The 26,567-nt window shown below is 38.8% G+C and overlaps 1 pseudogene; it reads left to right on the top strand.

Moving 5' to 3' along the window:
* The first annotated feature begins 24,237 nt into the window (after positions 1 to 24,237).
* Positions 24,238 to 26,228, top strand: LOC139037752 (disintegrin and metalloproteinase domain-containing protein 9 pseudogene; annotated as a pseudogene).
* The last annotated feature ends 339 nt before the right edge of the window (positions 26,229 to 26,567 follow it).

Below are 26,567 nucleotides of genomic sequence, written 5' to 3'. Positions count from 1 at the left end.
AATTCTTTTCATGTATTTTGTTCATTATTTTGTTTTGTCTCTGTGTTGTTTTCCCTTTTGCCTCAGATGAGAATGTCCACACTGTGTCTGGCTCTCTCAAGTGATGCCAGAATACAGACTTGCTGGGATGACAATAAACAGTACATATGGCAGAAAAAAATGGTGCATTTGGAGAGCAGATGGAGATGCAGGTAGAAGCCAATAGGTGAAAGATCATATTATACATGTGCAGGAAATTGTGTGTAGAGAGAGCAATGTGACAGCTGAAGGGATGGGCAGGACTAGAGTACAAACAAGCTAGTTGGCAATTATTACCCAGGACAGACTGAGACTGTCAAAGAAAGCACATCCAAGACCAAAAGGACAAGTCTTATCAAGCAGAGCCAAGACCATGGAAAGATGACAAAACTGCAAGACAGATACAGAGACTGGAACAGAACACAAAGAGTGATTGGGGTCAGAATGAAGGAACACACGCCTTAAGATGACCCAAGTGAACCAAGCTGATGATGACCAAATGCAGATACAGAGCAAACCCAGGTGATTAGGATGGAAATGAACAAATCCAGTCTCAGGAAACCATGGAAACAACGATTATGTACCCAAGAATTTTTCACAAAAGAATACTAATTAATAAAAAGTAAATAAAATAAGATTAAAGTTTGGAGGTGATTAATATGTTAATGGCATAAATTGTGGTGATGGTTTCATAGATGTACACTTATCTCCAAACTCAAGTTGTGTGCATTAATATACATATACATACATATTAGAGAGAGAAAGAAAGTTTTTATTTCAATAGAGTTGGTTTTTAAGTGACGAACCAATGTGTGGGGAAAGAGTGGGAAGGAGGAATATGAGGCAGTAGGAATTAACAGATTTGTAATGGAGCTAATCATTACGCTTCTATAGGATTTTCTACCAACATTGAGAATACCAGGAGCAACAATGAAGATAGTGGGGAAGTTCCAAGTTATAATGTACAAATTCTTTAACTATCATGAAGCTAGACAGTTTGTCTTTTTTAATAAACCAGATTGTGAATTCCTAGAGAGTGGGGACCTGTGTTACACAAGTTCTCATACCTTACAGATGAGCACTTATAGTATGTAGGTATTAAACATGCTGATGATATTCCTGTCCTATTTCTTTAAGTGCAGGCTACAATAGTGTTGAAGACATCCAGTGTCACAAAAGTTCATGTGTTCATTCCCATCATGAAAACTGAAATATCTTTCCTACTTTATTTGTATACATTGCAATCAAAATGCTTGCTTCATGCTCAGTCACTTCAGTTGGGTCATTTCTTTGAGACCCCATGGACTGTAGACCCCCAGGATCTAAAGTCCATGAGATTCTCCAGGCAAGAATACTGGAGTGGGTTGCTATTTTCTTTTCCAGGAGGTCTTCCTGACCCAGGGATCGAACCTGTATCTCTTATGTCTCCTGCATTGGCAGGCAGGTTCTTTACCACTAGCACCACCTGGGAAGACCCCTAATCAAAATGTTCAACTCCAAACAATAAAATTCATATAACATAAAACATTAAATGAAAAGTAAAAAATTGAGACTTCCCAGGCAGTCCAGTGGTTAACACTTTACCTCCCAATGCAGGAGGTTCGGGTTCAGATCCCACATGTCTTGTGGCCAAAAAACCAGAACAGGAGCGATATTTTTAAAAATTCAATAAAGATTTTTTAAATGGTCCACATCAAAAAATCTTTTAAAAAAATCAAAAACTACCCTCTGAATTTCTTTCCAAATGTATAATAGCAATTACCCAGTCCTCTGGTAGACACATGGGTCAGAATGGGTAGCAGGTAGAGAAGAGGTGCTGATTCCTGCAGCCCATCACAAATTGAGAAAAAGACCTAGACCGATGGACAGAGAGACCCAGAGATGGAACAAGAGAGACTCAGAAAGGAGAAGCAGAGGAGAGTATTAACACATCAAGGAAAGAAAGCACAGGAAGGAGAAAGCATCTCTGGCAACTGTTTATGATAAAAGTGTGGTTTCAGGGCAGAGAAAAAACTTTAGGATAAAGGGTTTTGGGCCTTCTCCAATCAATAGAAATTGATCAGAGGCCAGACAGGAAATTCCGGCAAGGCTTTACTGGGGCCTCTACTGCGGCACTGGAGGGTAAGAACAACCAACAGGTTCCCTTGCTCACTCACTCCCCAAGAGGGGACAACTTGTCCTTATTTGGGGTGAGGATAGGACTATGTCCAGGGGTCAGGCTGGAGGGATAGCTTAGGTGGTCTGCCCAACCCTTAAGATGTGTTGTTTCCAGGGGGCATGAACAATGCCCTGCTTTTTACCCAACACCCAATTTTTGCTCCAGGTTCTTCAAAAGTGGCAGTTGGATTGTTTGATCTCTTTGTATCTTTGGGGTCCAGAATTTGCCCCAACTGCATATGCATGCATTTTTGGTCCCATACAGCTTTTTATATTTCATTGCTCGAAGAGAGGTGTATCCAGGTGCAAGCACTGCAGCACTTCAGCAAAGGGTCCCAGGTCTCAGGCTGTCTCAACAGGATGGATTTTAAGCCCTGTAAATTGGGGATCTTTAGGTGAGTTCTCACCATGAGCCGTATGACCAACACTCAAAGACAACCCAACTCAATAATAGAGTATCAGATTCATATAACCAATAAGAATAAGCTTGCTTTTCATCTAATTTAAGCTACACATGGTTTTCTTATTTAAAACACATTGCAATTTGGAAGAACCACACTGAAATAGGATATGAGGCTTAGATACAAAAGAAGCACTAGTAAAGTTCATGACCAGCATAAACTGCAGCCTAACTTTGGAGATGTCAGACAGCAAACTCTGATAAGTATCTCAGCATTAGTAACCTATCTGGACCACTGCATTATTAGAGGTATTTGCTTCAGGCCACTTTGCATCCAGCCTCTGTGTTTCACAGACCATTTGTTCCAGGCCATGGCAACTACAGAAATAAGACATAACAAATAGGAAGCTTCCAATATCTCCTTGTCTTTAAATTAACAAGAGATGTTGAATTAGTAAATATGTTAGTAAAATGCTAACACTATTAAAATTGTACCACATGTGTTAGAAAATTTTAATGACAAATTGAGGGAAAGTCCATAAAACATTTTATTATTAAGTTTACCAAGGATGATTCTTGAGAAATACTATACTCTGAGTTTAAATTTTAGAGAGTGATCTCAGAGCCAAATCATGACTCTAAAATATCACAGACTCAATCTAAAAGACAAAATTTGTTTATAAAATATTTAGGTGGTGGTGGTTAGTCGCTAAGTCGTGTCCAACTCTTGCGACCCCATGGACTATAGCCTTCCAGGCTCCTCTGTCCATTGGAATTCCCAAGCAATAATACTGGAGTGTGTTGCCATGTCCTTCTCCAGCAGATCTTCTTGACCCAGGAGTCGAACCCAGGCCTCTTGCATTGCAGGCGATCTCCAGCATCGCAGGCAGATTCTTTATCAACTGAGCCAGCAGGGAAGCCCAAAATATTTAGGAGGGCCTATTTAAAAACATATGATTTATTTAGAGTGAAACACAATGAGCAAATTCAAATGATTCTTGAAAAATAATTTGAAAGAAGTAGTCATTCTATTTTGCTCAAGAAAATTGGAACATTAGAGGGAAAATGTCAATGAACAGTAAATTCCATTTATCTGTTATTTCCATTTCAAACAAGCAATAAACAGGGCATGCCATTTTCATGTCTGATTCTTATGAAACTTCACTGGCTTATGAATTCATTTAGAAGATAGTGTCATTAGTTTATACAAAATACCTAAAGTTCCAAGGATGAGACATAAACTTTTATTTGTACTGTGTTGACTTAATTTACATGTTCACAAGGAAGAACTGAGGTACAAAGACATTAAAAGACCCATATGAGGGCAACCCAATAAATTCAGTCAGAGGGAGAGGGAGAAATGAAGTGTAAGTTTACTAATCTAGTATCATAATACTGGGATTATCTCAGTATCCCAGAATCCCAGTAGTTTTCACAATAGCCTCTTTTTCCATGAATGCATCCCAATTTATACAAATTATCATGCAAAACCCTTGCCAGAGTTTCAAAAATCTCTTTTTTAAAAAGTAAACACATATACCTCTTTCAAAGCTCTGCTCTATGAGATTTCCAAGATTAATGGTAAAATTTAGTCTTTGACACTGGTGATTGGAAACAGTCATCCCTGATGGGGAAGAAGACATCCACATCCAATAAACTAAATACATTTTTCAAGAGCGATTCATGTTTTTGGAAAGATCCACATGTAGTGTTTCCAAGTCTGCCTTTCTAGGTCAGCTGCTGTGTCTGTCATCAGACAAATTGCATAAACCAGCACCTGGCTTTTCCAAAAATTGCCTATTTTGCACCCACAAATCATATTGCTGACCTCATCAAGTGGTTGGTAACTCACCTGATCATCAAAATTGGAGCATTCTGACACAGCAAGGATAATGTGTGTTGATTAGGAATGGGTTCTATAGGGAAAAGGGACTGCTTGTTTTCATGAGAATACTAGCCTCAGACAAAATTCTACAGTAATTTCATGCTTTCTCTTCATCTACTGCAGAGATACATTTTAGATTATCAAAAAACAAAGACCAATATTACTATTTAAAAGATGGGCAAATATTTATAACTGAAACTCTGATCATAGACAGATTAGCCAGTATCTGGCACCAAAAATGCATTTGATATTTATTTAATGCCATAATTCCCAAGTGAACTTTACCAGTTACCAATGTTATGTTGTTATTCCTCAATACATGCCAGTCAAGAAGTCAACACCCAACATTACTTAACCTTTCTCCTTATTTAAACGATTTGCCCAAATCTTCAATGCCATGCCTTTCTCTAGTCTGGGAAGTATTGGGTTTGTTACAGAAGAGCCTGAATGAACTTTTGGCCAACCCAATACCACCCAGCTTTCAGACAGAGTCTACTGTTTTCCAGAGATGAGGAGTTATATCCATGTAAGACATCTGTATGGACGCATCAAATGTTATTGGACTCTGAGACTTTCTGGTTTCTGTATTCCTGTTTTGTTAAATCCTATTTCCTGGCCTCTTATTCTAATTACATTACCACCTCCAGGTTTCTCCTCCAGGTCCTCAGTAGAGCTTCCTATGACACCTTTGTGTCATAGGAATATTATAGCATGTATAAAACATTTGTGTAAAAACCAACTTACTGAGTGGAGTGGGTAGAAAAAGCCAAACAAAATACAATAGAGAGCTTCATAAACAAAATGAGATGTGCATTTTTCAGAGAATCATTTCATTGAAATAGGAGGACAATTAACCTAGTACTGTTATACAGCTATTTGACTCTTTTTGGAAAAAAACTTTTACAAAAATCTGATTTCCCCCCATATTCAATTTTTTAATGAATACAGTAAAACCAAAGCATTTTAACTGGTGCACTACTCTGTGACCTTCCTTAGTTTCACATGTGATTCTTGTGCAATTCTTAAAGAAAAGGAAGAGGTCTTAAGGTTAGCAAAGATTTATCATGTTTTATCTTTGCTCTTCCAGTATGTATGCATACATAAACTTTCAAGTCACCCTGGGAATAATAACCAGGTTCACCCCAATTTACATCCTTTATGGGGCTGAGGGCCAGGGCAGGTCATGCAGCAATTGCTTGAGGAAACCTCAGTTCAGTTCAGTTGCTCAGTCATGTCAGACTCTTTGCAACCCCATGGACAGCAGCACGCCAGGCTTCCCTGTCCATCACCAACTCCCAGAGCTTACTCAAACTCATGTCCATTGAGTCAGTGATGCCATCCAACCATCTCATCCTCTGTCGTCCCCTTCTCCTCCCACCTTCAATCTTCCCCAGCATCAAGGTCATTTCCAAGGAGTCAGTTCTTTGCATCAAGTGGCCAAAGGATTGGAGTTTTAGCTTCAGTATCAGTCCTTCTAATGAATATTCAGGACTGATTTCCTTTAGGATGGATTAGTTGGATCTCCTTGCAGTCCAAGGGACTCTCAAGTCTTCTCTAACACCACAGTTCAAAAGCATCAACTCTTGGGCTCTCTGCTTTCTTTACTCTCACATCCATACATGACCATTGGAAAAACCATAGCTTTGACTAGATGGACCTTTGTTGGCAAAGTAATGTCTCTGCTTTTTTAATGTGCTGTCTAGGTTGGTCATAACTTTTCTTCCAAGGAGCAAGCATCTTTTAATTTCAAGGGTGCAGTCACCATCTGCAGTGATTTTGGAACCCACAAAAATAAAGTCTCTCACTGTTTCCATTGTCTCCCCATCTATTTGCCATGAAGTGATGGGACCGGATGCCATGATCTCAATTTTTTTAATGTTGCATTTTAAGCCAACTTTTTCATTCTCCTCTTTCATTTTCATCAAGGGGCTCTTTAGTTCTTATTCACTTTCTGCCATAAGGGTGGCATCATCTGCATATCTGAGGTTATTGATATTTTTCCTAGCAATCTTGATTCCAGCTTGTGCTTCATCCAGCCTGGCATTTTGCACAATTTATTCTGCATATAAGTTAAATAAGCAGGGTGACAATATACAGCCTTGACGTACTCCTTTCCCAATTTGGAGCCAGTCTGTTGTTCCATGTGCATTTCTAACTGTTGCTTCTTGACCTGCATACAGATTTCTCAGGAGGCAGGTCAGGTGGTCTGATATTCCCATTTCTTTAAGAATTTTCCACAGGAAAAAGGAAACCTTAGCCACCCCTTTAATCTTATGTTGCAGAGACATGAAAGCGAAGCACTCCCCCACATTAAACTGGCGTCATAACCTTCAAAGGAGACATAGAACAAGAACAGTCAACCTAAAACTGGGAACATTTACAGGAAATACGCCTAAGAATATGAGATAGAGTTAAATAAATGCCGAAGACCAATCTGAGGAAGGACACTAGGTTTTTAAGAGGTAGCCTCTGATCATCCTCAGATTTCTCTGATAGCTCAGCTGGTAAAGAATCTGCCTTCAATGCAGGAAACCCCAGTTTGATTCCTGGGTCAGGAAGATCCCCTGGAGAAGGGATAGGCTCCCCATTCCAGTATTCTTGGGGTTCCCTAGTGGCTCAGCTGGCAAAGAATCTGCCTGCAATGCAGGAGACATGGGTTCAATCCCTGGGTTGGGAAGATCCCCTTGAGAAGGGAACAGTTACCACTCCAGTATTCTGGCCTGGAGAATTCCATGGACTATATAGTCCATGGGGTTGCAAAGAGTCAGACACGACTGAACAACTTTCACTTTCAGAGGGATCTACTAAGATATTTGCTCTCTTACAGCACTGAGGCCACTGTTTCCCAAATGTATTGATAATAATAACAAAGAATACTTCCCTTGTCAAAAGCATAACATTGTAAACTTAGATAGAACTAGTTTCAAATCCCAACCACTGAAATGCCACTGAAGCTACGTGACTTTAAGCAAGTTGCTTAATTCTCCAAGTCTTAATTTCCTTGTCTGAAAAATGGGGATAATAATATCTTTCCTGTAATGACTATTACACAGAAAACCCTTGGTTCTGATATTTGGCACAGAGTACATGCTCAACAAATGTTAGCTAGAATGATAAACATGAATAACATGAATAACTTGATATCCAGAAGCATTCTGTTGGTTTCTTACCAGATTCCTTTGGTTCTCCAAGGAACCGATGGTGTGTCTTGCAATTTGGTGGACCCCTCCAGAGTGACCAAAGGGCCCTGCCTAAGAGACAGTAGGCTAAATTCATGGAACAGGCTAAGGCAGATGGTATTATACTGATCAAAGAGGGAGAGAGAGTGAAAAACAGATATGTCTACACCAGGACAAGAGGTATACACTGGCCATGGAAAACTATAAAAAGTTAACTAGATACCATAACATAGGGGCTGACTGAACAGCAACATGGGACTGGGGACTCCAGCGACATGGGACTCTTTGGAACCAAGTTCTAAAGAGAAGACCACTTCATGGGTTGGGTAATTGTCGGGTTTTGAGGATTTTGTTGTGTTTTTGTTTTAAGAAGTGGATTTATTTAGAGAGAAATATACTCCACAGGCAGAATGTAGGCCATCTCAGGAGAGAGCAGCCTTTACATTTTATTTTATATCGGAGCTTAATTGATTAGCAATGTTGTGTTAGTTTCAGGTGTATAGCACCGTGAGTCAGATATACATATACTTACAGTCTTTTTTTCAGATTCTTTTCCCACTTAGATTATTACAGAGTATTGAGTGGAATTCCCCGTGTGATACAGTAGGCCCTTGTTGCTCACCTATTTTAAACACAGTAGGGTGTATATGTCAATCCCTAACTCTTGGGTTGGGTGGTTGTGATGGCTGCTTTTGTGTGTCCACTTGACCAGGGATACCCAGACAGCTGGTGAAACACGATTTCTGGGTGTGTCTGTGGAGGTGTTTCAGGAGGAGATTAGCATTTGAATTGGTGAGCTGAGTAAAACAGATGAACAGATGGCCTTCCTCAACGTGGGAAGGTATTCGCAATCTTTTGAGGGCCTGAAGAGAACCCAAAGGCAGAGGAAGGTTGAATTTCCTCTCTGTGGGACTGACTGAGTTGGGACATGCCCTTAGCATGCCTGGTTTTCAGGCCTTGCAACTCAGCTTTTCATCTACACCACTGATCCTCTGACTCATGGGTCTTTGAACTACATCACCAGGAATCCTGGGTCCCCAGGTGCAGATGGCAAGATGAGTGACCACCCTCCATAATCACGTGAGCCGATACCCTAGAATGAAACTCTTTATGTGTGTGTGTATTTCCACTGTGTCATTCTGTCTCGGTCTCTCTTCTACCCCCACCCCTCTCCATTGATTCTGTTTCTCTGGAGAACCCTTACTCACATGGCAGTGTTAGCACATTTTCCCTTGTACCCTGCATAAAAGGATGTGTCTTGGTAGCTCTCTCACTTCTACAGAAGAGCTAGGTCTAGATGACTTAGAGTAGAAAAACCATGTTAACTATCTGAACTATGGATGGGATATTAACACTAAATTTTTCTCATATATTACCCATCTTCCAGCTAATGTAGTCCACCATGATTATAACTCACCAACATATATTTTCTGTATGATGCCCCTGGATACATATCAATAGTGTGACTTCAATAAGGAAATTAGGGTTAGAGTTAGGGTTAGGGTTAGATTTAGACAATTTGTTTTAAGTTAGCTCCATAACCCTAGGTTCATAGCAACTGTGGTGGAGGGACAGAAATAAGAAGCCTTTCCCAATAAGAAGAATTCCCACCAAGAGCAGCACCTCAGGTCATCAGGATCTTGCCTGAAGACTCTGCACAGCTCCACAAGCCCAAGCTGCAGGGTCCATGGACCCCCTGGGATTATAACATCACATGAAGCAACCTTTCAGCAGCATTATGACCATGGTACCCTGCTTCCCTGAGTCCATCATCTTGAAAATATTTTCCTAGGGAAACCAAATGCCAATATATTAAATAAATCACACTTATAATATAATCCACCTGCAATGCAAGAGACCCCCATTCAATTCCTGGGTTGGAAAGATCTGCTGGAGAAAGGATAGGCTACCCATTCCAGTATTCTTGGGCTTCCCTTGTGTGGCTCAGCTGGTAAAGAATCCACCTGCAATATGGGAGACCTGGGTTCAATCCCTGGGTTAGGAAGATCCCCTGGAGAAGGAAAAGGGAATCCACTCCAGTATTCTGGCCTGGAGAATTCCATGGACTGAACTGTCCATGAGGTCACAGTCAGACATGATTGAGTAACTTTCACTTTCACTTATTCTTAGTATATGTGCTGCTGAAGCGTGCACCACTTTCACTTATTTCTTAATATTCTGCCATTTGTAATAACAAAATCATTCACTCATTGTCCCTTGTTATTCAGTTTTATAGATATTGTCTATAAAACACATCTTTGAAACATAAAGACTCAATTCTGACATTTATCACCTAGAAAGCATTTGTATCTTCCTCTTGAGTTCTACAGTGTCTCAGTTTGTGTTCATAGCACCTACAGAGATGAGAAAGAAGACCTCTAAAAACATTTAAATTTTATCAAGGTAGACAACAGGAAAATATCCAAAGGACTTATTCAAAAAGATTGCCAGAATTATCAAAGGAGGAAAAATTAGTATATACACACATGTTTGGGCTCCAGGCTTGACCCTGAGTGCTTTGTGAATGTCAGTATTTGGAAGAGACCTGCCTGAATAATTAAATGGCAAATCAATGAAAGTGAGATCCAAGACAGCAAAAATAATGAGTGCTTTTATATCACATCCTGAGCTCTTCGCTTTGTTAAAGGTTCGTGTTTTCCAATTCCTCTTTAATTCAATGGGACAGGAAAAAGGGTTTATCTTTGTTTTGTTCCATCTCATTCTTCTAAACTATTTATCTATCTACTTCCTTCAAGTTGTCTTCATTTGATTTCAAATTCACTATTTTCTCCAAATCATTAACTGAAGTCTAAGAAAATTTTGACCCTCTAGGATAACCTAATGACTGACTGAAACTTCCCTAACTCTCAGTCCTGAGTGTCACTTCCCCACCCACGCAATTTATTGATCCATTCATCCATTCAATCAATAAATTGCAAGGGTAAGTGAGGAAGTGACACTCAGGACTGAAAGCTAGAGAAATTTCCACACAGGGCTTCCCTAATGCCTCAGCGGGTAAAGACTGCCTGCAATGCAGGAGACCCAGGAGAGTTGGGTTCAATCCCTGGATGAGGATGATCCCCTGGAGGAGGAAAATAGCAACCCACTACAGTATTCTTGCCTGGAAAAATTCCGTGGACAGAGGAGCCTCGTGGGCTGGAGTCCCTGGGGTCGCAAAGAGTCAAACATGACTAAATGTTTAACACTTTCACTTTCACAACTAGTCAGTACACTTGCTTGCTAGGTTTGCAGGATAAAGTACTGCAGACTGAGTGATTTAAACAAACGAGATTTCTTTTCTCATAGTTCTGAAGGCTACAAGCCCAAAGTCCAGATGTGAGCAGGGTTGGTTCCTTCTAAGGAATTCAAGGCAAGGATCTATCCCAGGCATATCTCCTTGGCTTGTAGTTGACCACTGTTTCCCTGGGTTTCTCCACATCTTCTTGCTTCTGTGTGTGTCTGTGTTCACACGTCCCCTTTTTCATAAGTCATTTTGTGTTAGGGCCCTGTTCTACTCCAGTATAACATCATCTATGCTAATTATATCTTCAGGGTCTTTATTTCCAAATAAAGTCACATTTTGCTGTCCTGAGAATTAGGACCTCAACATATGAATATGGGTACATTGAGAGGCAGATAATTTAACCCATAATAGCCAACTGCAGGGCTAAATGCTGAGGACAAAAAACCTCATGCAACACCTCCCTCCTAGCAACATAACAAGAGGCCTCTGCCTTCTACTTTATTGTAAAAACAAGATCCATCAGCAGTTATCAGCTTCACATCTTTATTATCAATAATTCATCTCATGTTCCTTGTCCGTCCATCCTTCTGAAAGTGAATCCCACCCCTGTCCTAGATTTCAAACTTCTCCAACTATTCAGAGCCCTGAAAACACACTTACATATTCTCTCTCTAGTGTTTTTACCTTTCCATTGGCACATTTCTCTGTGCTCTTAAGGAAGCAAAGAATTTTCCATCCTGAAAGATCCATTCAGGGGGCCCCATTTGTTGTTCAGTGGCTAAGTCATGTCCAATTCTTTGAGACCCCACGGACAGCAGCATGCCAGGCTTCCCTGTCCTTCACTATCTCCCAGACTTTGCTCAAACCTATGTCCATTAGGTCAGGGATGCCACCCAACCCTCTCCTCTTCTGTCACCCCCTTCTCCACCTGCCCTTAATCTTTCCCGGCACCAGGGTATTTGGGATACACTGGGAGCTACATTCAGAAATAAAACTCACTAAACAGAGGTTTCCAAACATTTCAGATGGTGATTCTCTCTCTTTCTCTCAGACAGTGTTGAAATTATTTTGTTCTATCCTCTACCCACTTAGATTCATTGTCTGGTGGCCTACAAATTTAACTGATGAAAGTCAGATTAACAAGAGAAAAGGAACACAGATTTTATTAGTGTCTTATGTGCAGAGGAGTTCACAAAAAAATACATGAAACCCAAGGAGGCACTTAGATTCAAGGGTTTATATACCATTTTAGCAAAGGAAAGGAGATTTGGACTTTGAAAGGCAATGGATTGTGGCAAAATGACTAAGAAATATATGGGAGAACTAACGGAAGATTACAGGACTGAACGACTGAATTGAACTGAACAGAAGATAAGGGTTGTTTAGTAAGATTGCTATGCAGGTTATTTATAAGGATCACTCACCACTTACTGAAACAGAAGAGGACACTTTCACAAAGGGAAATTTATGCTCAATTTTTAGACAGAAAAGAAGGAAGAGAATTCTTCCTGCATCTGTAGATATTCATTTGCCTTCAGCTCGAAATAATCCTTATGCCAAATAATCCTTATGCCATTTTGGAGTAACATGTCCTAACTCCCTTCAGTTTCTACACATGTGATTTTGAAAAAAAGTGACTTTACATATTGTGTTGATTTGTCCACATTTCTCACTCCTAATGAATTCGTCTTCAGTGTGCACCAAGATAAATCTTTTATAACCTATGTAAAGTGCCATTAAGTGTTGTGGCAACATGTTTTCATCATGTTCATCATGCCACAAATATATGGCAACATATTTGTCATCAATGTATTAAACTCATAGCTGAGGCAGTTTTTAATTTTAGAACTTGAATGGTAGATATTTAGAATATGCTCCATTAAAATAATCACTCAAATATACTATAATTTGTCAGGTATATTTGCAAGCATTTTATCTCTATTCAGTTATACTTTGCCTTTGTGGATAAAAACCCTTCACTATCTTTCTAATCAAAAATTTCTTTTACTAAAACTTTTCAAATGCTGTGATTACAAGGGGCAAAAGAGGTTGGGGAGGGAAGGATTTGGAGTCTGGGATTAGCAGGAGCAAACTATTATACATAGGATGGATAAACAAAGACCAACTATAAAGCACAGGGAACTATATTCAATTTCTTGTGAAAAACCACGTGGAAAAGAACAAGAAACATAACAGATATGATGGATGTATTACAGAATCTCTTTGCTGTACCAAAGAAATTAACCCAACGTTGTAAATCAACTATACTTCTACATAATTAAAGAAAAAAAAACATTCAATTATTGCAAAAGAGCATTAAGAAACAGGGAAGCCCCAGAGAACAGCAAGTGACACGCATTCGCTGCCTGACCAGTAGGAAGTAGAACAGGGAAGTGAGAATTGCTTTTGCAGGAACGAAAGAAAAAATCCCATCCAAGAATAAAATCCAATATAATGGCTGTTTAATAACCAAGTGAGAAATGTATTAGTCAGGAGCTGTCTCTTGTATATGATTAACCTAATTCACTATTCAGATGTTAAAAAGATCAAGAGCTTTAATCTTTGATCAAAGAGCTTCCAAAGGAACAGTAAACAAAACACTCATTCATTTGTTCAACACTCAAAAATATGTATTATGCCTCTGTTACATGCCAGGCAAGGCACATCATATTGAGTAAGAAAAACACAATTTTAATTATTCAATAGAAGAGGCTAATGAAGGAAAATTGTACTGCAAAGTGAGATATTGTCATAAATAAGAAAGGTGATGTGGATATACTAGCAAGAGTTTTTAACATCATATAGGCCTCTCTCCTATTTTCCTAAAAGGAAAAGTGTATAAAAGATAAATAGCAGAACTTCCTTGGTGGCCCAGTAGTTAAGACCTTGCCTTCCAATGCAGAGGTTGTGGGTTCAGTTCCTAGTCAGGGAGGTAAGATTCCCACATGCCTCCTAGCCAAAACACCAAAACGTAAAGCAGAGACAATATTGTAAGAAAGTCAATGAAGACTTTTTAAAAAGCAATAAGAACAAATGGAGAGGGAAGTGTGTCCCAGGTAGAAATTCAGTTCAGTTCAGTCACTCTGTTGTGTCCAGTTCTTTGTGACCCCATGGACTGCAGCACGCCAAGCTTCCCTGTCCATCACCAACTCCCGGAGCTTACTCAAACTCATGTCCATCGCGGTGATGCCATCCAATCATCTCATCCTCTGTCATCCCCTTCTGCACCCACCTTCAACCTTTGCCAGCATCAGGGTGTTTTCCAAAGAGTCGGTTCTTCACATCAGGTCGCCAAAGGATTGGAGTTTCAGCTTCAGCATCAGTCCTTCCAATAAATATTCAGGACTGATTTCCTTTAGGATGGACTGGTTGGATCTCCTTGCAGTCCAAGGGACTCTCAAGAGTCTTCTCCAACACCACAGTTCAAAAGCAGCAATTCTTCTGCACTCAGATTTCTTTATAGTTCAGCTCTCACATCCATACATGGCTACTGGAAAAACCATAGCTTTGACTAGATGGACTTTTAATGGCAAAGTAATGTCTCTGCTTTTTAATATGTTGTCTAGGTTGGTCATAACTTTTCTTCCAAGGAGTAAGCGTCTTTTAATTTCATGGCTGCAGTCACCATCTACAGTTATTTTGGAGCTCAAAAAAATAAAGTCTCTCACTGTTTTCACTGTTTCCCCATCTATTTGCCATGAAGTGATGGTACCAGATGCCATGATCTTAGTTTTCTGAATGTTGAGTTTTATGCCAACGTTTTCACTCTCCTCATTCACTTTCATCAAGAGGCTCTTTAGTTCTTCTTCACTTTCTGCCATAAGGGTGGTATCATTTGTGTATCTGAGGTTATTGCTATTTCTCCCAGTAATTTTGATTCCAGTTTGTGCTCCATTCAGCCCAGCATTTCGCATGATGTACTCTGCATATAAGTTAAATAAGCAGAGTGACAATATACAACCTTGACGTACTCCTTTCCCTATTTGGAACCAGTCTGTTGTTCGACATACAGTTCTAACTGTTGCTTCTTGACCTGCAAACAGACTTCTCAGAAAGCAGGTCAAGTGGTCTGGTATTCCCATCTCTTTAAGAATTTTCCAGATTTTGTTGTGGTCCACACAGTCAAAGGCTTTGGCATAGTCAATAAAGCAAAAGTAGATATTTTTCTGGGACTCTCTTGCTTTTTCAATGATCCAACAGATGTTGACAATTTGATCTCTGCTTTCTCTGCCTTTTCTAAATCTAGCTTGAACATTTGGAAGTTCACAGGTCATGTACTGTTGAAGCCTGGCTTGGAGAATTTTCAGCACTACTTTGCCAGCATTTGAGATAAGTACAATTGTGCGGTAGTTTGAATATTCTTTGGCATTGCCTTTCTTTGGGATTAAAATGAAAACTGACCTTTAACAGTCCTGTGGCCACTGCTGAGTTTTCCAGATTTGCTGGCATATTGAGTGCAGCACTTCCACAGCATCATCTTTGAGGATTTGAAATAGCTCAACTGGAATTCCATCACCTCCACTAGCTTTGTTCATAGTGATGCTTCCTAAAGCCCATTTGACTTCCCATTCCAGGATGTCTAGCTCTGGGTGAGTGATCACACCTTCATGGTGATCTGGGTCATGAAGATCTTTTTTGTATAGTTGTTCTGTGTATTCTTGCCACCTCTTCTTAATATCTTCTGCTTCTGTTAGGTCCATGCCATTTCTATCCTTTATTGATCCCATCTTTGCAGGAAATAATCCCTTGGCATCTCTAATTTTCTTGAAGAGATCTCTTGTCTTTCCCATTCTATTGTTTTCCTCTATTTCTTTGCATTGATTGCTGAGGAAGGCTCTCTTATCTCTCCTCTTTGGAACTTGCATTCAAATGGGTGTATCTTTCCTTGTCTCCTTTGCCTTTAGCTTTGCCGTTATCTTCATTAGTCAAGTGAAGTCACTCAGTCCTGTCTGACTCTTTGTGACCCCATGGACTGTAGCCTGCCAGGTTCCTCCATCCATGGGGTTTTCCAGGCAAGAATACCGGAATGGGTTGCCATTTCCTTCTTCAGGGGATCTTCCTAACCCAGGCGTCAAACATGGGTCTCCTGCACTGCAGACAGACTCTTTACCTTCTGAGCCACCAGGGAAGACTTTATCTTCATTACCTCCACCATAGTTTGGCCTCAGATCAAGCAACAGGGCGGGAACACAGCCCAGTCCATCAACAGAAAATGGGATTAAAGATTTACTGAACGTGGTCCTGCCCCTCAGAACAAGAGCCGGTTTCCCCCTCTGTCTCTCCCATCAGGAAGCTTTTGTAAGTTTCTTATCCTTATCCATCAGAGGGCAGACAGAATGAAAGCCACAATCACAGAAAACTAACCAAACTGATCACATGGACCACAGCCTTGTGCAGCTCAATGGAACTATGAGCCATGCAGTGTAGAGCTACCCAGGGCCGGCGGGTCATGGCTGAGAGTTCTGACAAAACGTGATCCGCTGGAGAAGGGAATGGCAACCACTTCAGTATTCTTGCCTTGAGAATTTCATAAACTATGAAAATTAAGAGAGTCAAAAAGACCAGTTGGGAAGGCTGACATATTTCAGATTATGGCATCAGCTCAAGTGGTGGCAGTGAAGGTTAAGAAAAGAATGATTTTGAGAAATATTGTGGGATGGACTTGATGCAACAGTTGGGGAGACCCCAGGGAGTAAAAACACAAAAGGAGTCAGGAATGACCCTCAGATCCCTGACTTGAGAAAACAGGTGATGTTTTCTCTGGGTGAGGCCAGGACCATAGCAGGTGGAGCAGATGGAGGAGGAGAGATGGTGAACAGCTCTGAATGTTCTGACACAGGGATGGCACTGGAGTGACATCCAAATGACATTACAATGTCACAGGCCTCAGCTCCTAGGCAGCAGAGGGCTCCAAAGAGAGGTCTCAGCCACAGATACTGACTCAGGACTTGGCAGCAAAAGGATGGCAACTGAGATAGGATAGAAAGAGGTTTGCCTGAGACTCTGAAAATAAGATGTGAACAAGGCCTCTGGAGCACCTTGAGAATGAAGGTTTAACCCATTCAGAATATTTGCATTTTAAAGAGGAGCCAGTTGGGCCAGGGGTGGGGTAGAAAATTAATTCTGTTTCATATATACAAAGTTTGAAAAGACTAAAATTAAAAAAAAAATAGAATTAGGTTGAATCACGCATCTCCTGCTTCAGTAAATGTCAGAGTAACAAAGGTCAAAACAGAAGCAACTGCAAGTATTGATGTTTGTTCTTTATTAAGACCATATAAAATTGTTGCAAAGGAATAAAATAGTTACAAACTCACTATAAAACCTTATAAGAAGATACAGAACTCCAGGAAGAAGTGATCTCAGGAAAATATTTGCAGATGATGATATTCTTGAGAAGTTATTAAGAACTTGTGAATGTAATAAAAGCAGTCAGTGCAACAAATTAGAAACCTAAGTAAAATCTTCAGGAAAAAAACAAAAGATGCCTATAGAAAGAGCTAGAATCAAAGCAGAATGGGAGCCAGAGCAAAAGCAATTACATAGTGATAGCAAAGTAAACAGTATTTGCTGATTTTCCAGTTTCAGAATCAGTCACTAAATAAAAGCAGATGAATTAATTACGATTACTAAATAAAATTAGTATCTTATCAACCTTAGCAATTTAAAGTGAAAGGCCAGAAATTTGGTGAAACAGAGACAAAAGTTGAAAGAGAATCATATTCCAGTGTGAGAAGTCAAGATTTAGTGTCTCTAGTATGCAACAAGAATTTAAAATACATGATTTAATTAATTGTCTAAAACAGGCAGAACACTCTTTGACATAACTTGTAGCAGTTAAGATCTGTCTCCTAAAGCAAAGGAAATACAAGTGAAACTCAACACATGATACCTAATTTAACATAAAAGTTTTGCATAACAAAGGAAACTGCCAACAAAATGAAAAGACAATATACTAATGGGAGAAAACAGTTGCAAATGGTACGATCAATAGGGGGTTAATATTAAAATACATAAATAGTTTATACAACTCAACATCAAAAAAATAAAAAGTAAAAATGGGCAGAAGATGTGAATAGACATTTTTCCAAAGAAGACATACAGAAGGCCAACAGGCACATGAAAAGATACTCAATGTCACTAATCATCAGAGAAATGCAAATCAAAACCACAATGAAGTAACACGTCACACCTGTCATAAAACACACACACACACACACACACACACACACACAAATAACAAATGTTGGCAAGGATGTGGAGAAAAGGGAATCCTCCTACACTGTTGGCGGGAATGTAAATTACTACAGGAATTGTGGAGAAATGGAGAACATTTCTGAGCAATGGAGATTTCTCAGAAAACTAAAAGTAGTTACCATATGAGCCAGTAATTCCAGTCCTTGTTTTGTTTATATTCAAAAGAAACCTCAAGGTTCATAACAGCATTATTTACAATTGCTGAGATATGGAAACAACTTAAGTGTTCATCAGTGCATGCTAAGTTGCTTCAGCCATGCCTGACTCTGCGATCCCATGGACTATATAGCCCACCAGGCTCTTCTCTCCATGAGGATTCTTCAGGCAAGGATACTGGAGTGGGTTGCCATGCCCTCCTCCAAGGGGACCTTCACAATCCAGGGATCGAACCCACGTCTCTTTATGTCTCCTGCATTAGCAGGTGAGTTCTTTACCACTAGCACCAAATGGATAAAGAAGATGTGGCATATATATATATGTTCAGTCTTACGAATGAATAATATTTCTCCATTTGCAGCATCATGGACAGATTTAGAGAGCATTATGCTAAGTGAAATGAGTCAGACAAAAACAAATACTGTCTGATATCACTTATTTGTGAAATCTAAAAATTATAAAACACTAGTGAATATAAAAAAAAAATAGCAGACTCAGATCTAGATAACAAACTAGTGGTTACCAGTAGGGGAGGGAAGTGGGGAGGGCAATATAGAGATAGGGGATTAAAAGGTACAAGCTATTGTGTATAAAATAAGCAACAAGGATATATTATACAACACAGGGAATATAGCCAAGATATTATAATAACTATAAATGGAATACAGCTTTTTCCAGGATTAAACATGTATTGTATTCTGGGGCCAAGCAAAGTGGTGTATGATATATATATGTGTATATATACACATACACATATATATTATATATGTATATATACACTATGTATGTATATATATGCATACTATATACATACATACATACATAGTATAGCTATGTATATGTATACACACATATATATCAAAGAGTATATATAAATCATCTCATACAATTTTTTCAGTTCTCATAAAAGTTCACCAAGATAACCTGAGGCTCAGAAAGACCAAGCTGATTCTCTCTAGGTCAAACAGTTATGCAATTAGTATGTAGTAGAACCAAGACTCAAATCTATATCTTTTCTGTCTCCAAAACCTTTGCCCTTATGCAGGGTTACAGTCACTTTGATCCTGGGAAGGACTGAAACAGATTATGTCCATGGAATATCATTGATTAGCCATTTCTGAACCCTAGGTTTTCCCTGTTATTATACTATGAGCGACAAAAAGCCTCAAATCATAAGGGCTTCTGCAACTTCTCCTCAACAGGGTGCATCTGACTTGTCAGCATACAACCTGTCCATATACACAGACAACTCTTATTTTTTCAAGACCCATTAGACTTGGGAAAATGATGTTCTACAGGACACCTCTCATCAAAGTAAAACTTGCAAGCTCTAATTGGATTCAATGTAATTAGGCTAAAATAAGAGTAATCCAACTCATAAGTCTAAGTAAATCATTCCAATCCAAATCTTGTTTTCAATACTGCACAGACCAACGTATTTATGACACTAACTACCTATATAATGCCAGGTACTGTATTTTCAAAACACTTCAAAACACCTATTCTTACCTCCAGGCAAAAATTAAACTGGTCACAGGGAAATGTAAACCCATGCCTGCAAAACTGATCCTTTTGCTTATGACCTGTAAGGTATTGGAAGTGAAGAAGCTCAGTCGTGTCCGACTCTTTGCGACCCTGTGGACTGTAGCCTACCAGGCTCCTCCCTCCATGGGATTCTCCAGGCAAGAATACTGGAGTGGGTTGCCATTTCCTTCTCCAGGGGATCTTCCCAACCCAGGGATCGAACCTGGGTCTCCCGCATTTCAGGCAGAGGCTTTAACCTCAGAGCCACCAAGGAAAGGCTGTATTGGAATACAGCCTTTAAAATTAGTGAGTTACTATATTGTACACCTACTATACTTCATAGTATACTATACTTATAGTATACTACTATACTATATTTAAAAATACATAATTTAAATTTATCAGAGGGAAAAAGAAAAAATAATAAACATATAGGCATAAAGTAAAAGTGAAATTTAATAACTTATGTAACTGAATTGAATTTTTATCTATCATAGCAGAAAGTCAGGTCTAAATAAATCAAGTGTTAAATCATGTTTAAAATTGATAAATCAAGTGCTAATGTTATGTGTATTCTACATGCGGAAAGGCTGAAACTTCAAGAAGAAGGAGTTGAAAAGTAGCTTTCTCCTGGGAGGAAGAAATAGAATAGAAAATAGAAATAGAAAATGGAAGAAATATGTGAGAACTTTTCATTATAAGCCCTTAACTACCTTTTGATTAGCACATGTTTGGGCTTCTTGTTTTTTGTTTGTTTGTTTCATTGGGTCTTATTTGAAACACTCAGTGTTTCACTGTGGTGTACGGGTTCAGTAGTTGTGGCCTGTGGGCTTAGTTGCCCCACGGCATGTGAGATCTTAGTTCCGTGACCAAGGATCGAATCCACATCCCCTGCATTGGACAGATTCTTAACCACTGGACCACAAGGGAAGTCTCTTTAGTTCAGTCATTCAGTCATGTCCAACTCTTTGCAACCCCATGGACTGCAGCACGCCAGGCTTCCCTGTCCATCACCAACTCCCAGAGCTTACTAAAACTCATGTCCGTCGAATCGGTGATGCCATCCAACCATCTCATCCTCTGTTGTCCCCTTCTCCTCCTGCCTTCAATCTTTCCCAGCATCAGGGTCTTTTCCAATGAGTCAGTTCTTAGCATCAGGTGGCCAAAGGATTGGAGTTTCAGCTTCAGCATCAGTCCTTCCAATGACTATTGAGGACTGTTTTCCTTCAGAATGGACTGGTTGGATCTCCCTGCAGTCCTAGGGACTCTTGGACTCAGTCCACACCACTTCTCCAACACCACAGTTCAAAAGCATGAATTCTTTGACGCTCAGCTTTCTTTATAGTACAACTCTCACATCCATACACGACTGCTAGAAAAACCATAGCTTTGACTAGATGGACCTTTGTTGGCAAAGTAATGTCTCTGCTTTTTAATGTGCTGTCTAGGTTGGTCTTAGCTTTTCTTCCAAGGAGTAAGCGTCTTTTAATTTCATGGCTGCAATCACCATCTGCAGTGATTTCAGTGCCCCCAAAAATAAAGTATCTCACTGTTTCCCCATCTATTTGCCATGAAGTGATGGGACCAGATGCCATGATCTTAGTTTTCTGAATGTTGAGTTTTAAGCCAACTTTTTCACTCTCCTCTTTCACTTTCATCAAGAGGCTCTTTAGTTCTTCTTTGCTTTCTGCCATAAGGGTGGTGTCATCTGCATATCTGAAGTTATTGATATTTCTCCCAGAAATCTTGATTCCAGCTTGTGCTTCAGCCAGTCCAGCATTTCGCATGAGGTACTCTGCATATAAGTTAAATAAGCAGGGTGACATACTCCTTTCCCTATTTGGAACCAGTGTGTTGTTCCATGCCCAGTTCTAACTGTTGCTTTTTGACCTGCATACAGATTTCCCAGGAGGCAGGTCAGGTTGTCTGGTATTCCCATCTCTTTAAGAATTTTCCACAGTTTGTTGTGATCCACAGTTGTGAAGCACAGTTTGTTGTTTTTGATAAAAAACTATTTTTAATTTTACCATAATGAAATCTGTAAAATTCTACTCCCAATCTGTTTATCTCATTTTATGTCTCAATTCTCTTTCTCCATCTCTGTCATAATATCTAGCTGTAGCCTTAACTGACTATCCAGCAGGAACTCATCAGACCATGTTCACTCACCTGCATCATGGAGGAGCTTTACTTTCTGCTGGAGACAATTAAATCCAACTGGAACAGCATTTAGGTTGCCAACAGAACTTGTCTGGTCCTCTTGCTTGCAGCTGCAAACACATTCATACCTCCGCCTCCACGCTGCCACCCACATTAATCAGCACATTTGTGAGAGCTGATGCCATTTGGCCAGCTTAGCTTAGATCTGTAGCTCTTAAACTCTCTGCTACTTCCCAACTACCATGAAGTTGCTCCTGGTATTCAGCTCTGTGGAGCCCTGGTCCCTATTTGAGTCATGGTCTCCTCTGCTAACTTAACACCCACTTTACACTGATGGTTTGCCCCTGATCCTCAGATTCTGATAGTTTCACAAGGAGGTCACTGTATGACTTGGTGACTTTTTCCCCATATGTCAGAATCACGGTCTCCCTAAGACCCTCGTCAAATATGAATTTCTCACAATTTCTTCTCTCTGCTCCATAGAACTTTGCTTGATCTCTGAAATAGCAGAGGTCACCATGACAAATTTATCACAAAGTTATTATTTATGTTATTTTTACACTTTTATCAGTTTTAAATTATTTGAAGACTAGGATTATATCTTGTTCATCTCTAATAATAATAAGTCAAATAATTCAAAATACATAATATTCATTAAATGAATATTTAACTATATTTCTTTCAGTGAGTCAATTTTCACAGTTAAGATTCGGGCAATTAGGGGTTATTTCCTGTAAGTTTTGGGTGGAGCCTCTTTCATTTTCTTCATGAAAACTTATTATATGTTACACATTTATTATACTGTGGCTCTTACAAAATAAAGATGATTTGCAAAAGAGTAATATTTAATGAGGTTAATACAATGGAAAAATATAAGTGTGGAAAGGAATCATATATGCAAAACAAGTTTTCTCTGATTGAGCCTTGATTTTGTTGTTGTTTTTAAGATTTCTAACACCCAAAGCAAAAAGGGAATACTCATTGATATCAACCTCTATCTCTGACTATGCTCCAATCTGAAGATACAAAATCTGGCCAGACTTCTGAGAGAGCTTTCAAACAGAATGAAAGATATAACAAAAAAAACTAACATATTGGTAGCTGTAATCCCAGAAACAGAAAATGGGGCAGAAAAAAAATATTCGATGTAATACTGAATGAATAGTTCCCAAATTTAATGGAAGACATAAGTTTAAAAGTTTCAATAAACTAAGAAATCTCCAAGCAGGATAAATTCAAAATAAACAAATCTAGGCATACCACAATCAAACTATAGAACCATAATGTAGAGAGTAACCAGAAAAATAAATAAATAAATAAGACAAATTGCATAATTTGGATAATGATTCTATTAACTGTTGACTTCTCATCAGAAATTATGGCGACCAGAGTGAGCAGTCAACTAACAGCTAAACTGCTGAAAGAAAAAAAAACAGACAACCCAGAACTCTAAACCTAGTGAAAACAAACTTTATGAATGAACTGAAAGAAACACATATACAGATAAAAAGAAAAGTAGCAAAATTCATTACAGCAACTTAGCACTGCAAAGTTGAAGGAAATTAGACTGAAGAAAATAATACCAGATGGAAATTCAAATCTTCAAAGGGGGATAGAACATCAAAAATTGTAAAAATATGTTATAACACTATAGATGATTATTTTAATTCATTTAAAATGCTGCTGCTGCTAAGTCGCTTCAGTCGTGTCCGACTCTGTAAGACCCCACAGACAGCAGCCCACCAGGCTCCCCCGTCCCTGGGATTCTCCAGGCAAGAACACTGGAGTGGGTTGCCATTTCCTTCTCCAGTGCATGAAAGTGAAAAGTGAAAATGAAGTCGCTCAGTCACGTCGGACTCTTTGCGACCCCATGGACTGTAGCCTACCAGGCTCCTCCGTCCATGGAATTTTACAGGCAAGAGTACTGGAATGGGTTACCATTACCTTCTCCATATTTAAAATACATGTGATTTTAAAATGAAAACTGTAACACTCTTCTGGGATTTATAGCATAAGTAGATGAAATATACATGATAATTATAACGCAAGAGATGGGAAGGTAGTAAATGGATCAAGGATAAAAGTTAAGGATGCATATTGTAATCCCAAGAGCAACCACTAACACTGCAAAAGGGTTTCACTAAAAATCCAATTTATAAATTAAAATGGTGTTCTAAAAAATATATATTCAATTAATTGAAATAAAAGAAAACAGGAAAAGAGAACCAGAAAGAAAAGAAACAAACAGAAAGCAAGTTTTTATTCAGAATGGGTATCCTTGCCAGAATAACAAAGCCTATTGTTACAATGGCATGTGCCAGTATTATGATGCTCAGTGTCAAGCCATCTTTGGCTCAAAAGCCAAGGCTGCCCCAAAGGAATGTTTCCTTGATATGAATTCCAAAGGTGACAGATTTGGCAACTGTGGTTTCTCTGGCAATGAATACAAGAAGTGTGCCATTGGGAATGCTTTGTGTGGAAAGCTTCAATGTGAGAATGTACAACAACTGCCTGTATTCGGAGTTGTGCCTGCTATCATTCAGACTCCTGGAAAAGGCACCAAATGCTGGGGTGTGGACTTCCAGCTTGGATCCGATGTTCCGGATCCTGGCATGGTGAACGAAGGCACCAGATGTGATGTTGGAAAGATCTGTAGAAATTTCGCATGTGTAAATGCTTCTATTATGAATTATGACTGTGACATTCAGGAAAACTGTCATGGACACGGGGTATGTAATAGCAATAAAAATTGTCACTGTGACAATGGCTGGGCTCCCCCCAACTGTGAGACTAAAGGATACGGAGGAAGTGTGGACAGTGGACCTACGTACAACGAAACAAATACTGCCTTGAGGGACGGACTCCTGGTATTCTTCTTCCTAATTGTTCCTCTTATTGTATTGGCTGTTTTTGTCTTCATTAAGAGAGACCAGCTACAGAAAAGCTACTGCAGAAGGAAGAGATCACAGACAAATAAATCAGGTGGCAAAAATCAAGCAAAAGATTCTAGACAGCCAGCGAGTGTTCCTGGACCTGCTTTTTCAGTGGCTCCTCCCAGAAACGTTCCTATACAGACAAACAGATTTCCAGTACCAACTTATGGAGCCAGGCAGCCTCAGCAGTACCCATCAAGGCCACCTCCACCACAGCCCAAAGAATCATTTCAGGGAAATTTAGCTCCTGCTCCTCCTGCTCCTCCGCCTCCACCTCCTTTGTATAGTTCCCTCACTTGATTTTTTTTTAGCCTTTCATTTTGCAGACATCTTCAGGGAACTGAGCTAATACTTTTTTTTCTTGATATTTTCTTGAAAGGCCTTTCTTCCTGCTGCAATTATGAATGAAAACAAAATACCACAAAACAGACTTTATTAATACAGAAAAACAGAACTTGAGTAGTGGGAAATGAGAAATAGAAGAAATGCAGGAAAGCCAGGGAATTTAGAATAACATTTTCATTTCCATTACTGAATACATTTTATTCAGTCATCTGTGAGGTTAATGCACCTGACATGAATTATGTTATTATAATGATTCTCAAATTAACTGTATTGTTTCAAGTTTTGTCATTATGTGCTTAAATGTAACTCTGAATTTTGACCTTAGTTATCACTAGTGTAGTTTCTGGTTGAACATGTAATAATCTAATACCTGTGAAAACTAATTAGCTGCCAATTAATATCTAATATTTTTAATCTTGCACAAATAATTATCATACATTAGAATTTTGTGTATCTCATTCACTACATGAATAAAGGAATACTCTGTATTCAGAAGAATGCACAAAATACACAATTAAGATGATATAATGCTATTTAAAAAGTGCAAAAACATACTAAAAGTGTGTATGTGTATACATACACACAGTTGTTATCTTCCATTTTTACGAACATTCTATGGATAAATGTTCTATGGATTCTATGGATAATAGATTCCATGGATCTATCTATGGATAATGAATATTAACCAAGTTAATTTAAAAATAGAACTTCTATTATGAATCATGTTAAAACATAGCATCTTTTTACAATAGCATCATTTTAAATAAATTATAAACTTTAAGGTACGAAGTATTTAATAGAACTAATCAGATATGTTGTTGATTCATAGCTGTAATAAAAAGCAGGAGCAATTATAATATCTTCAATCAGTTGAGCTATCATAAAACCACTTGAGAATCTCATGAGCACTTTAAGTCCAAAATCTGAAACTTCAAAGATTGCTATTAATATACTTTTGAATGTTTACATTTACTAAGGTGTGCTTGATAATGTCTTTGTTGATTCTAATATTTTTCAAGAAATTAGGCTGGAGAAAGAAAGAAAAAGTTTTCTTAGATAAGTGCAAGAAAATTAGTGGTATCTGTGAGTTATTGTCTCAGCTGTGATAAAAAGTGAATTTTTACTATGGAAGAATTGGTATGAATGATGAAAATTTAAGCACCTAAAATTTTTTCACAACTTTTCACAACAAAGTTTATTAATAAGTTTAATAATTGAATTTCTTTAGTTTTTTAAAAAAATTTTGGTTTGTGTATATATATACACATACAAACATAAGATTTACAATAAATAAAATACTTGAAATTCT

This window comes from Odocoileus virginianus, chromosome 12 (genome assembly GCF_023699985.2).
Source record: "Odocoileus virginianus isolate 20LAN1187 ecotype Illinois chromosome 12, Ovbor_1.2, whole genome shotgun sequence".
Lineage (NCBI taxonomy): Eukaryota > Metazoa > Chordata > Mammalia > Artiodactyla > Cervidae > Odocoileus > Odocoileus virginianus.
The sequence above is the reverse complement of the archived record's forward strand: the minus strand, read 5'-3'. Positions and strand labels throughout refer to the sequence as shown.